Raw genomic sequence first — 16,612 nt, forward strand, 5'->3', positions numbered from 1 at the left:
TCAAAGCAAGTCATTTTCTCTTTCTGGACCACATTTTTCTGGCACTGTACTGGGCACAGACCATAGTTCTTCAAGCACCAAGGAGGGTCAGTATAGACTACTATGTAGCATTTGACAGAGGAAAATTGTGGTGGAGAGTTTAACAGCAGGCGTTGTGGAAAGATTCATTGTCAGGGATACCTGGCAGGCAACAGCAGGCTTCAGAGACAGGACTTACTTTTCCTGGGAGAACCAGTTTGAGCAAGACTTCAAAAATTAAATTGCTGGTATTGGGATGGAAATTGGAAATTTGGTTTCAGAACCTGGACAGTCATTTAAATCTGGATAAAAGGTAGATGTGGAATAAGCCATATAGGTAGATGCTGAATATATTGTGTTTTTGCAGTGGAGTTGCTTAAATCCACCCTAAGGATCAAGAGGGAATTAAGTCTTCAGCTGATGTTCTTTAGCATCAGCTGTGGGTTAAGGGAAGGAAACAGGCAAGAATGTCCAAGAACTCTAAGTTAATTTATTCATTAGTACTTTTGTTGACATTCTGTACTAGGCCAATGGCTCTTAGCAAGGTGCGGACAGCAGAATTACCTATTGAGAATTAAAAAAAAAAAAAAATGCATACCTAGGTCCTACCCTCAAAGGCTTGATCAGGTGTCCTCCCCTCCAGTTAAAAATCCTTGTGCTAAGCTCTGGGAGATTTAATAGGATCAATGGAATAATGACTAGGATATCTTCCTTGCTTGGAAGTTGCCCTAATGAGGGATAGCAATAAATTTCATTTAGTTGCCATCTCCCTTCCATTGGTTGTAGCTGCCTAAAAAACTGGGCCCATAAGAAGCTAAGATTGATGGTTGACACAGATGTAGAAGTAGCAGAACTGGATATTCATCTTCTCTTGTCTGTCTGCATGGGGTGGGCATGTGTATGCATGTGTGTTTATTCTGACTTCCTTGGAAGCCTACAACATGCCAGTCAGACTGCAAAGGCACTTGTTGCGGGTAGGGGTGACAAACATGAGTAAAACACAAGTTCATGTCATCAAGATTTGATGCTCAGAGAGAAACAATTTTCTCTTTAGCGAGGTTACCCTAATACAGAAAACTTCAAAGACCCAGAAAACTGAATTTGTCAACCTTCAGAGAGGATATCACACTTAGGGGCTAACATAGCTCAAAAGATCGATGTAAAGAAAAAAGCATCAATGAGCCAATTTAATATTTTATTTTGAAAACTAAAACATGGACCAGGACACTTGTCTTGATAGACCTATGTGGGAATCTCAACTGTAATCAGAAGTTTGTTTAGTAAGCACAGGCAGCAAAAGTAGTGTTATAGTATTGACATTTAGCTGAAGTACCTAGATTTTCCATGTCTACAGTAAGGAGAGCCTTGCCAGTAGAACTTTATACTTAAATTCCTTTTGCCAAGAATCTTCTAATTGACACATGTATTTGTTCTTTATATGTATTTATAGCTAGAGAATATTTGTATACATATATTTTATAAAACCACATGTATGATGCTTATATGATGCTGCTAACTCTCCCCCCACCCCTACCCCAGTTTGGACTGGGACATGTAATAAGTGTAGGCACACAACCTATATCATCACATTTACTCAAGAATATCTGCCTTTGCAAAACCTGTGTGGGGCATCTTGTACCCCATAGCACAGTTGGGAACCACCGCCATCATCTTGACAGCCAGGAAGTCACTCCATTTCAGGTATTATTTTATCTTTTTCCATTCACCACGTGTCTCCCAAATAGGGCAGCAAGATGGCTTTACGTTTTACATGCACAAATGTTTTTAATTTAATTTGTGTAAAAAATCTGTGGGGTCACAGAGAGTAGTGGTTATTATAAAACACAGTTATTTAGCTTTTATGTGCTAACTTTAAATCAATGAACAAATAAAAAGATGATGTAAATGATACCTTTAATATGCCAAAAAATAATTTGAAAGAGGTACACTAGTGTCTGAAGTTTGAGATATATTTCCTACCTTAGTTACCTTTTTTTCAGTGTTCACTGCTAGTAGATAGAAATACAGTTTGTTTGTCTGTTTGTTTATTTATTTATTTATTTATTTGGAGACAGAATCTCACTCTGTTCCCCAGGCTGGAGTGCAGTGGCGTGATCTTGGCTCACTGCAACCTCTGTCTTCCAGGTTCAAGTGATTCTTCTGCCTCAGCTTCTCGAGTCTCTGGGATTACAGGCGTTTACCACCACGCCCAGCTAATTTTTGTATTTTTAGTAGAGACAGGGTTTCACCAAGTTGGCCAGGCTGGTCTCGAACTCCTAACCTCTGGTGATTCACCCATCTTGGCCTCCCAAAATGTTGGGATTACAGGCGTAAGCCACTGCGCCTGGCCTATAGAAATACAATTTATTTTTGCACAGTCATTCCTTGGTATCTGTGGAGGCTTGGTTCTAGGACCCCTTGTGGATACCAAAATCCACAAATGCTCAAGTCCCTGATGTGAAGTGGCGTAGTATTTGCGTATAATCTATGCACATCCTCCCGTGTATTTCACATCATCTCTAGATTACTTGTAATACCTTATCCAATGTAAATGCTCTATAAATAGTTGTCATACTATATTGTTTAGGGAATGACAAGAAAAAAAAGTCTATACATGTTCAGTTCAGATGCAACCATCCATTTTTTTTTCCTGAATATTTTTCATCTGTGGTTGGTTGAATCCACGTATGCAGAACCCATGGATATGGAAGACTGGCTGTACAACTGATCCTTGAACAACACAGGGTTCAACTGCATGGGTCCACTTATACACAGATTTTTTTCAATAAATATATTAGAAATTTTTTATGAAGATTTGTAACAATTTGAAGAAACTTGCAGATGAACCATATACCTTCGAAGTATCAAAAATATTAAGAAAAAGTTATATATGTCATGAATGCATAAAATATATGCAGATACAATTCTATTTTATTACCATATGATATACACAAATCTATTATAAAAAATTAACATTTATCAAAACTTATACTTACAGACCGTGTATGGTGACATTCACAGTCAAGAGAAATGTAAACAATCATAAAGATGTAGTATTAAATAATAACTGCATAAATTAGTTGTGGTAATACTGTACTACGGTAATAATTTTGTAGCCACCTCCTGTTGCTATTGCAGTGAGCTGAAGTGTTGCAAATATCCACTTAAAATGTTGCATGATGCTGATCATCTCCAAGTGAGCAGTTAGTCTCTCCAGGAAATTGTGTATCATAGTAAAAAGTAATCTCTCCAGGTTCTCATCGTGTTTAGTGTATTTTTCATCGTGTTTAGGGCAGTACTGTAAACCTTGAATAATGCCATGGGACCCATACGAAGTGTCACTAGTGATGCTGGAAGTGCTCCCAGGAAGCAGGGAAAAGTCATGACATGACAAGAAAAAGTTGAATTGCTCGATATGCGCCATAGGTTGAATCTGCAGCTGTGGTGCGCACCGTTTCAGATAGATGATCGATCTTGTAAACAGACTATGTAAACATACAGTATTGATAAATACAGTACAGTACTATAAATGTATTTAATCTTATGATTTTTCTTAGTATTTTCATTTCTTTAGCTTACTTTACTGTAAGAATATAGTATGGAATAAATATAAATATGTTAATAGACTGTTTTTGTCATCAGTAAGGCTTGGGTCAACATTAGCCTGTTAGTAGTTAAATTTTGGGGCGGTCAAAAGTTATACGTGGATTTAGCCTGCTTGGGGGCTGGCACCCATAACGCTGTGGTATTCAAGGGTCAACTGCATATTGCTCCTATGTTAAACTTGGTTATTAATTCTCATAGTGTTTTAATGGAATCTTTTGGCCATATTTTTTACCCTTACCTATTCTATATATTCTTATAGGCAGCCTTATCCAGACCTAATGGTTTTTAACCACTTGAATGCATATGTAGTATCTTTGAAGTCTGTATCCCAGAAGTTACTTGTAGGCCACAGAGCTATTTATTCACTCGCTTACTGAACATCTTTTACTGGATAGCTCACAAGTACCTCGTACTTATTGTATTCTGTGTTCATCATTGTCCTCCTTCAAACCTGCTTCTTCTCATGTATTCCCATATCTTGATGTATAATATTTCCACCAGGCCAAAACTTGAGATTTATGTTAGATAATTCTCAACTCATGATCTTCAAGCCTTGTTGATTCTTCTTCTTTAGTATGCCTCCTCGTCCCCATTTCTAGTGCCATCCTTATACTTCAGACCCTGATTACTTCTGACCCAATTACTTATCAAGTTGTTTCCTCCTCTTCCTCTGATTTCTTTTCATTTCTGTTGCCAGAAAGAATTACAGGTCTTAAAGTACAACTCCGATCATTTACTTCTCTACTTAAAAATCCTTCTCTGATTTTCTTTAGCCCTTGGGTTAGATATATAACTTCTTAGATTAGTATTAAAGGCACTTTGTGGTTTGGCCTTTAATCTGTCTAGCTTCCTATTACACCCTCTCATGTTTTCTTTGCTCTGTGCCAATGGTCAGTACACTTCCCGTAAAGGGGCAGATTGTAAATATTTTAGACTGTGCAGGCCATATGGTCTCTGTTATAACTACTAAACTCTCCTCTTGTAGTGTGAAAGCAGACATGACAACATATAAAATTCACAGTATGGCTGTGTTCCATAAAGCTTTATTTACAAAAATAGGTGGTGGGCTGAATTTGATTTGAGGGGCTGGAGTTTGCTGGCCCCTGGTCTAGGTAACTCTAGGCATGTGTAAATTTCTGTATATCTCAAAATGTCATTGTTGTTTTTAAAGGCAAACACCCTGTTGTAGAACTGTATCATTAGTCTCAGCAGCACGGTGCTTTGCATGGAGTACCTGTCAGTAGATTTTAGTTAAACTGTTAAATATACTTGACGTTGTCAAAGCATATAAAGAGAGAAAGCAATACTAATACACTAGAATGTAAGTTCCATGAAGGCAGAAACTTCCATCTGTGTTATTTACAGCTCTATTTTCAGCTTTTAGACTAGGGCTTGGCACATAATTGGTGCTCAATAAATATTTCTCAGTAAATAAATGAAAGCCTGACTTTGGAAGAATTAAAATGTAAGAGCTAGGTAGAACAACTGTATGAATGGAAGGTCTAAAACAGGTTTTTTCCAAACTTTTCTTTGGTGAAATTACAGTGAGACTGTAATTTTACCAGTGATTCTTTGGTCACATCTCTTCAGGGTAACCAAAGAATCAGAACAGATGTTGCTATAAGATGGGCTTACCTCCACCAGCTGGGTTGAAGAAGGTAGTGTTAAGATTGCGGTCAGTTAATAATATAGTAATGCCATAAGACTGTTAACTCCACAAGGGCAGGAATACTTGATTTCATTACACAGTATTTCCTACACTGCTAGATTAGCGCCTTGCAAGTTTTAGACACTTTCTGAATTGACATTGAATTGACTTCAATTGAAGTTAAGATTATCATAGATGAAATTAACTTTATAGAGCCTTTACTGATGACCAGATACTTATATATGCTGAATCCTACTCATCACAATATGAGATGGTTTCATAACTGCTATTGTGTATGTAGAGAAACCTAAGTTCCTAGAAGCTTAAGCAACTTTCCTAAGAGGGCATGACTGTTCAGTGGTAAATTCATGTCTTTGATTCCCATGCCCAGTAAGCTTTTCTCTGGCAAACTTTGGCCTGTGGGCCAAATGTGGCCTGTTTTTAAGCATAGATTTTATATTTTTTAAATTGTTGAAAAAAACCTCAAAAGAATATTTTATCATACATGAAAATTATATGAAATTCAGATTTCAGTGTTTATAAAGAAAGATTTATAGGAACATAGCCACACTTTTTTTTTGTTTTACATATTGTCTGTTTTTTTTTTCATGCTGTGACATAAGTTAGTAGTTGTGAGAGACCATATGGCCCACAGAGCCTAAAATATTTATAAACTGGCCTTTTACACAGAATGTTTTCTGCCCCCTATTTTATGTCATCCAACAATCTGTCTGAGTGTGGGTCTAGTTCTGTTTGGGAGGTAGAAAGTAGGGAGTATTGAACTGAGTAGATTTTTTCGTAGTTCTTTTTTTCGAGACAGGGTCTTGCTCTGTCTTTCATGTTTGAGTGCAGTGATGTATGTGATCTTGGCTTGCTGTAGCTTCTACCTCCTGGGCTCAAGTGATCCTCCCGCCTCAGCCTTCTGAGTAACTGGGACTACAGGCACGTGTCACAACATCCAGCTAATTTTTTAGTTGTTTGGAGCGGTGGGGTCTTGCCATGTTGCTCAAGCTGGTCTCTAACTCTTGGCTTCAAGTGAGCCTCCTGCCTGGGCCTCCCAAAGTGCTGGAATTACATATGTAAGTCACTGTGCCTGGCCTTTCCATGCTTCTTGATTCTAAACTCTAAATTGTATTTAAAAAAATTTATAGCCGAGTACCACTCAGTTTTAAATATGATGCTCAGTTATCAAATTGCCAGGGAATGATTTCGTTAATGAACTAAGAAGTCCAGGAAAAATTCTCATGTTTTGTCTTTAATAATTAATCATTCAATATAATCAGTTTTCTGTGATTATTCTTAAGCACATGTTGACTAAATAGTCTGATGCTTCATAATTTGGCCTATAGTAAAGTATATCTTTTAGAGATCATATAACAGATTCAAACATGAAGTAAAGCAGTGGTTTTCAAAATGTGGTCCCTGACCAGCAGCATCAGAAAAACTGGGGAAATGGTTAGAAATGCAAATTCTTGGCTGGATACAGTGGCTCATGCCTGTAATCCCAGCACTTTGGGAGACCAAGGCAGGAAGGTCATTTGCACCTAGGAGTCTGAGACCAGCCTGGGCTACATAGGGAGATCCCTGTCTCTACAAAAGTTTAAAAAAAGAAAAAAATTAGCCAGGCACGCACGTGCCTGTATTCCCAACTACTTGGGAGGCTGAGGGTGCGAAGATCGCTGGAACCTGGGAGGTACACTGCAGTGAGCTGTGATTGCGCCACCACTGCACTCCAGCTTGGGTGACAGAGTGAGACCCAGTCTCAAAAATTAAAAAAAAATAAAGAAATGCAAATTATTGGAGTCTGTGCTAGACTTCCTGATTCAGATGCTCCAGAGTGGTGGCCCAGTAATCTATTTTATTAAGCCTTTTAGGTGATTCTAAGCCTTATGTTATATCTGAGAACTGCTAATGTAAAGTGTCATGATTATATATGCTTTCTTCTTATAAGTACCTTAATAAATAAGGATAAGCAGAATTTAAAATATTTAGCTAGCAGGATTTTTGTAGTAAAGAATGTTTAGGATATGCTACAATGAATTAATACTGAGAACATTTCAGTTTTCACAAGTTATGTCTTCTAGCTGTGAAGTAATAGGTGACATTTTTTGAGCCCTTACTTTGCCAAGTGTGGTCAAAGGAGTTTTAAATTTTGGGATATGAGGAGTATTTTCTTTCTTTTTCTTTATTACTGGTTGTATGCCTTCAGCACACTGGTCATTGGACAGATTCCTTCCTTGATTTTAAGGAGTTTTAAGCCACTAGATGGCAGATTTTTCCAACATTTATTAGATTGAAGAGCCTTCTTAATAAGCCATTTCTAATTCTTCTTGAACCAATTTTTAGTGTAACTTTTTTTGTTAATTAAAAAAATTTAAATTGCTACATAATAATTTTACATACGTATGGTATCTTAATATATGCATACAGCGTGTAATGATCAAATCAGGCTATTTAGGATCTCCATCACCTGAAACATTTGCCATTTCTTTGTGTTGGGAACATTTCAAATCTCATCTAGCTATTTTGAAATATACGATAAATTATTGTTAACTATAGTTACCCTACTATGCTATCAAACACCAGAACTTACTCCTTTATCTAACTGTTTGTCTGTACCCACTAACTTTCACAGTTCATCAGTATCACGTATAGTCTGCTGCATAGGGGCTTGCATTCTGCCCATACTTTCCTTTTCTCATAATTGCCCTGTTTACATCTGTGATACTGCCCCCTGTTCTTCTCTGGCCTCTGCCTTTAATCCTGCCCCTTTAATTCACTCCTCCTTAGGTTTTTTCACTCCATCAGTCAGAGTTTATTTTTGTTGTCCGATACCTGTGTTCCTGCTTTGAGTTTTTGACTCTTAGAATTTTAGAGCTGGAAAAGAGTTCATCCATCATTTGGTTCAACCTCTTCATTTCTCAGGTGAGAGAACTGAAGCCTAGAGAAGTTAAGACAAGGACAAGGACTAAGTCTTATTTATCTTTGTGGCACTGTAGTTCTTGGCACATAGTGCCCAGAGAGACGTGTCTTTTGAAACAACCGTGGTAAATGCTCTAAAGGATACAAAGATGAATTAGACACAGTGTCTGCACCCAAATGACTCCAAGTGTAGTAATGGAGGTATGATTTAAATAACTGTTACGTGATAGAAGGTAGAGCATGAGTAACTTCTTGCCCAGAAAGTTAGCAAGACAGAATATTTGTATTGTTAAGGACCTTTTGGAACCTTCTGCCCTGTTACTGCCCATTTCTCCTTTAGAGGCTGGAAGGACTCAATGCAGTTCTTACAGTTCTTTGAACACACCATTTACAAACTCATCTCTTGTGTTTTTATACATCATGTTGGCTTAGAATGCCGTTGGCTTAGGAGGCTCTTTACCTAACCCCTTTATCTGTCTGGGAAATTGTTTAACGGATGAACGTTTTGCTGGTGCTCCCCTGCGCAGCCTTCTTTGACCTCTTCCTTTGTGCAGTTAATGTGTCTTTTATGCTGCTTTTGTACCTAACTGAAAGGTTTCTGAAGAGGTCTTGTGCAGTAGTGGTCAGTGCTTACTGGTTATTTTACTTGTGGTGGATTCTGCTCGTATTTATTCCTCTATATGAATTCATTTCCCTGGCTGTTTGAGAAAAGGAAGATACAGAAGGAATGCAAGCCCCCTAACTGGCACACCATATGTGATACTGGAGAAATGTGAGAGTTAAGAGTTATGCTGAACATTGATTTCCAAAAAATTAGAAGTAGTTTACTAAGATGTTTCTTCAGTGGCTTAGCATATTCCTCATTGGTTATATGCAGTTTAGTAAATGTTAATGGAGTGAAAGGAATGTCTCAAGATTATATAGTTTCTTTTTAGCAAAGGTTAGTTGAACTTGATACTTCTGATTCTAGACCCATCATTTTCCTGCTATTTTCCATAAAATTTGAGGTTGAAGAGTAATGGCTCTGTGTCCAACTCTTCAACAAGGGTTGGCTTGGCTCTATGTCCCCACCCAAATCTCATCTTGTAGCTCCCGTAATTTCCAGGTGTTGTGGGAGGGACCTGGTGGGAGATGATTGAATCATGGGGGCGAGTCTTTCCCATGTTCTTCTCATGATAGTGAATGGGTCTCATGAGATCTGATGGTTTTAAAAAAATGGGAATTTCTCTGCACAAGCTCTCTTTGCCTGCTGCCATTCCACGTAAGATGTGCCTTGCTCCTCCTTGCCTTCCACCATGATTATGAGGCCTCCCCAGCCATGTGGAGCTGTACGTCCAATAAAACTCTTTCTTTTGTAAATTGCCCAGTCTCGGCCATGTCTTTATCAGCAGCGCAAAAATGGACTAATACAAAGATTATTGGGAAATATAATCTTTTTCTTTCTCTTTCTCTCTTTTGTTTTTGTTAAGGGGAAGTAAAGTTTTGCTAATTCATTCCCATGTCGTGTGCTTTAGTGTAGAGGATTTAATTTGTATTATAAAAATTCCATTTTACTGTATCTTCATAGGATAATTTGAAAATATTTGCTTCAAAATGTTATTTTGAAATTAAGCACTGAAAAGTCAAATATTCTATATATTTAAGGATGTAATGGTTACCACTGCATGTAAGTATTCCAGGTGGAGGAATTTAATGCAAAAGCAAGTAACACTAATGATATAAATTATTTGCTACAGTGTTAGCTTTTATAGACTAAATTTCTTAAAAAATCTAATAATTATTTTAGTAGTAAGTCCCAGTCCCAGAATACTTAAGATATAATCATTAATGCATATACAACCTCAAAATATAACAAGGCAAATTATATGATAATTTCCTTTTGAGTATTACACTAGACTTGTGGGTTGATGCAACGTGTTAAAGCCAATTCACTGTTTTTTTTTCCCCTAGACTTCATTAACTAGAGAAATTTATGTGCGTAATTTGGGACATTGTATCTTGATGTGCTTCTTTTTAAGTTAAAAAAAAAGGGAGAGAGAAGGAGAAGTACAGAGGATGATGTAATATACAGATGGTCCCCAACTTGCAATTTTTTTAACTTAAGACTTTTCCACTTTATGATGGTGCAGAAGCAATACACATTCAGTAGAAACTGTACTTAGCATTTTGATCTTCTCCTGGGTTAGCAGTATGTGTAGGATATTCTCGTGATGCTGGGTATGGCAGCAAACTGAAGCTCCCAGTCTACCATGCAACCATGAGGGTAATGTGATCAGATCACGAGGCAAGCAAACGATACTCTATATACTGTGTTGCCAGCATGTTTTGGATATTGTGTTGTGTGTTTTGACATCCCATCACATGTATAAAACACCCTTTTTTCACTTACAGTATTTTCCATTTACAATAGGTTTATTGATTACCTGATCATAAGTCAAGGAGCATCTGTAAACCTATGTACCTACTACGAGCAATTAACAAATATTAAATGTGTCTTTCTTTGACCTAAGATGTACGTTTATGTGTGTGTGTGTGTATACATTCACAGACATATATAAATATCAGAGACAATAATACAAACAAAATTCCCTACTTCCATTATTTTGTCTCACTTTCTCCCCTCTAGAGGCAGCTGTCATAATTTTGGTGTGTGACCTTCCAATATATATTTTTATATTTGTTCCCTTCACATTGTATATGTTTTCCTGAACAATTTTTTTGTTTATTTGTCCATCCCTTTTAAATATTTGAAATATTTCTAATTTTTCAGCTTTATAAATAGTGCTGTGGGGATCAAAAAACTACCTATTGTGTACTATGCTTATTACCTGGGTGAAGAAATAATCTGTACAACAAACCCCCGCGACACACAATTTACCTATATAAAAACCCTGCACATATACCTCTAAACCTAAAACAAAAGTAAAAAAAACTAAAAAACAAAACAAGTTTCGCACTAAATTTTTTTTTTTGGCCAAAAGATGAGTATACCTGTGCAAGAATTTCTCTATAGTTTCCTTAGAGCAGTTTGTGGGGTAGTTGGTTGTGTGCGTTTATTTGATATTGTCAAGTTGCTCCAAAATGATTGCTTCAATTTGCAATCTCGCCAGTAGTTTTTAAGAGTTACTAGGCCCCTAAACATTCTAGAGGGTGATTGGTGTAAATCTGTGTTGTTTTAATCTGCATTATTGGCTTTTGGATTTCTTTTTTTGCGATTTGCTGTTGCTTATCCTTTGTCTACTTTCCTTTTGAACTGGTTTTGGGAGATCTTTATAAATTCTGCCTACTAATGCTTTGTTAGTTCTGTGTGTTGTAAATAACTTCTCCCAGTCTTTTTTTTTTTTTTTTTTTTTGAAATGGAGTTTCACTCCGTAGCCCAAGCTGGAGTGCAGTGGAGCGATCTCGGCTCACTGCAACCTCTGCCTCCCAGGCTCAAGTGATTCTGGTGCCTCAGTCTCCTCAGTAGCTGGGTCTACAGGTGCACGCCACCACACCTGGATAATTTTTTGTATTTTAGTAGAGACGGGGTTTCACCATGTTGCCCAGGGTGGTCTTGAACTCTTGAGCTCAGGTGATCCGCCCACCTGGGCTTCCCAAAGTGCTGAGATTACAAGCCCAGTCTTCATTTTATGGATGGAAGTTTTAAATTTTAATATGGTCAAATTCGAGTGAGAATGTCTTAATGATGGCAGGGTAGGAAAATGTTAACAGGTCAAGATGCACAAAGCCCAGCTCATAAGTGAAAGATTGATGAGCATGAACTGAGCTGGCTCTTCTTAGAACTTATTTTCTTATGGGAATTCTGTGTTTTTCTAGTTTCATTAAATCAGTTTGTTCAGTTCCATGAAAAATTCTTACAGGATTTATGTGAAATTGCATTCAATTTGTAAATTAAGAGGAATTGCCATGTTTAAAATATCCACCAAAGAAGATAGTATCTCTCCCTCTTCATTCATCTCTTATAACTCTCACAAGCTTGAAATTTTCTTCTCAATGTTTCCTTAAAAATACCAAATTCTTGGCTTAGCATTGTTTTGTCCGTTTTAATCAGTGTGACCCCACCTTTCCCTGCCTCCATTGCCATGACCCTTCCCTTCTCCCCACCTTATCTCATCATATCTTACTGATGAAACATAGAGTGAGGACAAGCAGTGAGAAGATGGGTCTCTTTGTACCCTCTTCACTCTGTGCTTCCTAATGAGAAATGTGGACTTTCATTTCACAGCCCCTCAGCAAACATTTATGGAGTATATTGTGCTGAGTTTCAGACTCTTCTCTTCCGTTGACTGGCTTTTTTTTTTTAAGTTACATTGTTTTACCAGTGGAACTTTATTTCTCCTCACTTCTGGCCAGTGTTGCCCTGGAAGCCTGTTCTGAACACTGTGATGATGATGGAACGTGTTTATTTACTTGGCCAATCATCACCATAAGCCTGCTTTTATTTTTATTTTCTTAATCACTTGTAGATTAGTTCTCGTCAACATTGTGAGTCTTATTAAATAATAAAGTAATGGAGTCTTGAATTGGGTTTGATACCCCTTGGGGTTTTTCTTTGTTTGTTTGTTTTGAGAAAGTCTTGCTCCATCACTCAGGCTGAAGTGGTGGCTCGATCTTGGCTTATTGCAGCCTCTGCCTTCCAGGTAGCTGGGACTACAGGCATGCACCACCATGCTCAACCCCAACTAATTTTTGTATTTTTTGTAGAGACATGTTTTCCAGGCTGGCCCCTTGGCATGTAGAACTGAAGAAAAACCCTTCAGTAGATTTAGATTTGCTTATCATCTTCAGATTGGTCTGTCATCTTTTGTGCCACTAATTTCATGCTCCCATGTGTTCTTCCTTTTTTTTTTTCTGTTTTAGAGAGTGAGCTTTTAAATGCAGAGCACATGCCTTCTTCATCTTTGTACACTCAGTGCCCTGCACATTGCCCTGCACTCAGCAGCTGCCAGTTGCCTGTTCTGTGAAGATGTTGATTGAGTTATCTCCATTTCTTCCCCTTTAAACATACCTGAGCACCCGTGCCTACTTGGATGTGTGAACACCTATGCATTCTTAGAGCTGGAGCATCAGTGTCCTAAAGCTGCCATCTGTCTGATTGGAACAGCACATGATTCGTTTCATCATTCTGCTGCTTTTCCACTTATTCTTCAGTCTGGCATGAATGGAGGAAAGTATCTGGGAACAGATACTGAATCCCTTTTGTTCTCAGGGGATCTTAACCTTTTCTAGCCAGTTTAATCCATGCATGGCTATGCTATTTATCAGAATTCATAGAGAGGAAGTGTCTTCCAATACCCAGGACATAAAAAATCTGGATTATCACTTAGGTCTGTAACTCCTTCAGTAGTCAGTCAACTTAAAGTTTCAGACATATGTTAATATAAATTTAATTAGTAGAAATTATATATTATAAATATAATAATGTTTACTATATTATATGTTTTTAATACAAATATATATGTTGGACATTGATCAAAGTGACATTATTTCAGTTATCAAGGAACTGTTTTATAATGGCCTTTGGGAATTTATTGAATTCTTAAATAGTGCTATTGATATAGTTTATTGAATTCTTAAATAGTGATATTGTTTTCAAATAGAGGTTCAATAGAGGTTACTGTTTTAAATAGTAGGTTACTAGTTTTTAAAGGTATGTTTTATGAATCACATGTTTTTGGATTGGAAAAACGTTGTGATTAAATTCTGAACTTTGGATATTCCAAATTACCCCTTTTGTTTCTATTTATTCAGAGGATTTTTTCTTATCAAATGGACTTTTGAGAAAGAAATTTATGGAAAATTTGAAGCATGTACAAAAGTAGAATAGTATACTGATTCCTTAGTGCCTGTTATTCAGTTTCAACAATCAGCTCATGGCCAGTCTCATTTTATCTGTATACCCAGCCATTTCCCTATCCACCCTTGCCTGGATTATATTGAAGTAAATCCTGGACAGCATATTATTTTATCTGTAAATATCTCAGTGTGTATTTCTACAAAATAAAGACTCTAAAATATAAACATGATACCATTAGCACATCTAAAATAATTAACAGTAATCTGTCAGTATCTTCAAATATCCAGACTGTGTTCTCCCCTTCCCCCACCTCTTTTTTAGACAGGGTCTCACTCACTCTGTCACCCAGGCTGGAGTTCAGTGGCACGATTATGGCTCACTGCAACCTCAGAACTCCTGTCCTCAAGCAATTCTCCCACCTCATCCTCCCGAGTAGCTGAGACTGTAGGTACCCATGACTACACCTGGCTAATTTTTTTTTTGTAGAGATGAGATCTCACTGTGTTGCCCAGGCTGATCTTGAACCCTTGGCCACAAACAATCCTCCCACCTTGTCCTCCCAAAGTTTTGGGATTACAGACATGAGCCACTGCACCCAGCCTGTATTTTCTTTTAATTCATTGATCTGCTTTCCATATCCTCCTTCTATCTGTTGTTCTTTTGCTTTGATTATGTGTATGTGGGTTCTGAAAAAAAAAACCCAGGCCATTTATTTTGTATTTTCTCACTGTCTAGTTTTTGTTGATTGCATCTTTGTAGTGTTGTTTAAAGTATTTTTATTTTTTCATCAATATTTTCTCCAAATTGAGAGTTAGATTCTGAGGGATAATATGATTTTATCTGCACTAGATATACCCCTTTTTTGTGAAATATTTTACTGTAATAGAATCATTTGAGAAGAATGAATGCTCTGGGCAAGTAATACTCATACTACTAGCCTGACTTTGGACCACAATCTCTTTTGTCCTGGTGAGCAGGGTTAATTACGTGTTAGCTCTAAGGATTTGCTTAGGGTAGGAACAACCAAAATAGGTTGCTTCAAGGCATCATCTCAAAGTTTTTTACTTCCAATTTGCTGAGATGAAAATTTGTTAGAGCCGCATATAAAGGCAGTAGGGAAAAGGCTTTGTGTGTAGGCCCAAGCTGTGTTTCTGTGAAGAAAGTGCATTTGAATTACTTTATGGTTTTTGAGATTTTGAATTGGGCTACATTCCATAATTAAACCTAGAAGGATTTTGTACAGTTTCGAAAAATTTAGATCTAAGAGTATATGGTAGAGATGAGTTCTTTAATTGTTATTGTTAGCTTAGTTCAGAAACACTTTAGAAAGTGAGTTGTCAAATGAGAAGAGGGCTTTTAATGGCATTAGAGTGTGACAGGTCATCTGAGTTTTGGGACTGGGAAAGAAAAAAGGTATATATTCATTTTCTATGAATCACAAACTTGGTGACATAACACAAACTTACCCTGCAGTTCTGGAGATCAGAAGTCTGAAATGGGTCTCACTGGGCTAAAATCAAACATATCCTCAGGGCTGTGTTCCTTTCTGGAGGCTTGGGGAAAATCTATTTTGTTGCCTTTTCCGGCTTTTAGAAGCTTACCAGATTCCTTGGCTTGTGGCCCCTTCTACCTTCAAAGCCAGCGGTGACCAGTTGAGTGTCACATTACATTACTCTGACATTGACTCTTCTGCTGCCCCTTTCTACCTTTAAGGATCCTTGTGATTACTTCGGGGCCACCTGAATAATTCAGGATACTCTCCCTAAGTTCAAGTCAGTTGATTAGCAACCCTAATTCCATCTACAACTGTAAATCCATGTAATAGAACATACTCACAGACTGCAGCGATTAGGACATGGACATCTTTTGGGGGCCATTGTGTTGCCTGCCACACAAGGTGAACAAAATTAACAGAAGGCAGGTGTTGCTTTCTACAATAATATAGTGCTTTTTGACTACTCTTGGGCATATACCTCCACTGGTCTTGAAGAGTCCGTATTGAGAGCTCATGGTGTTATGTCACGAGGTACTGATATTTATTTTATAACATTTAAAGTTAGCTTTAGTTGACATAAATTGTAACTGAGTTAGTCTGATATGCCAACTCTAAATAACTTTATGAAGTGTTTTTTTGACTTTTCAATTTCTATGTAGAAACATAAATTTTTCGAGATTTGGTTTTTCTATGAGTATGGCCAAGAAGGAGGTAAACGGAACTTTCAGACTTTTTTTCTTTCTTTAGACAGATAATTATGATGTCTGTTATACAGATCCCTGCCAGAAGTACTGAACATAGCTTTAAAAATTGTGACTGTTGGGGTTTCGTTATTAATTAGCTTTGTTTATATAGTGGTTACACAGTAATGTCTTTTAACTTTTAGTATATGTTAGGCTGTTTGCCCTGTTGATAACTGGCCTCCAGTTATGAATGGAGTGTAACAAACAGAAAAGTGAACCAATCATAGTGTGCAGCTAAACTACCAGCCAGTTTTATTTTTGTATAATTATTGCTCTGTGGTTCTTTCCCATTCAGTCTCTCCTGGGTGTCATTTCTTTCTAGCATTCTGTAATGGCTCCCTCATTGCATCAGATACATTGCCATAATTAATACATAATGTATC

General features: G+C 37.3%; 1 protein-coding gene across 1 annotated transcript in view; it reads left to right on the forward strand.

The window, feature by feature from the left end:
- The window catches only part of NBAS (NBAS subunit of NRZ tethering complex), a 393,558-nt gene that overhangs the window by 35,542 nt on the left and 341,404 nt on the right, over nt 1-16,612 (forward strand). The gene's annotated exons all lie outside the window — the stretch shown is intronic.

The sequence above is a fragment of the Pongo pygmaeus genome, chromosome 12 (genome assembly GCF_028885625.2).
Source record: "Pongo pygmaeus isolate AG05252 chromosome 12, NHGRI_mPonPyg2-v2.0_pri, whole genome shotgun sequence".
In the NCBI taxonomy this organism is placed as follows: Eukaryota; Metazoa; Chordata; class Mammalia; order Primates; family Hominidae; genus Pongo; species Pongo pygmaeus.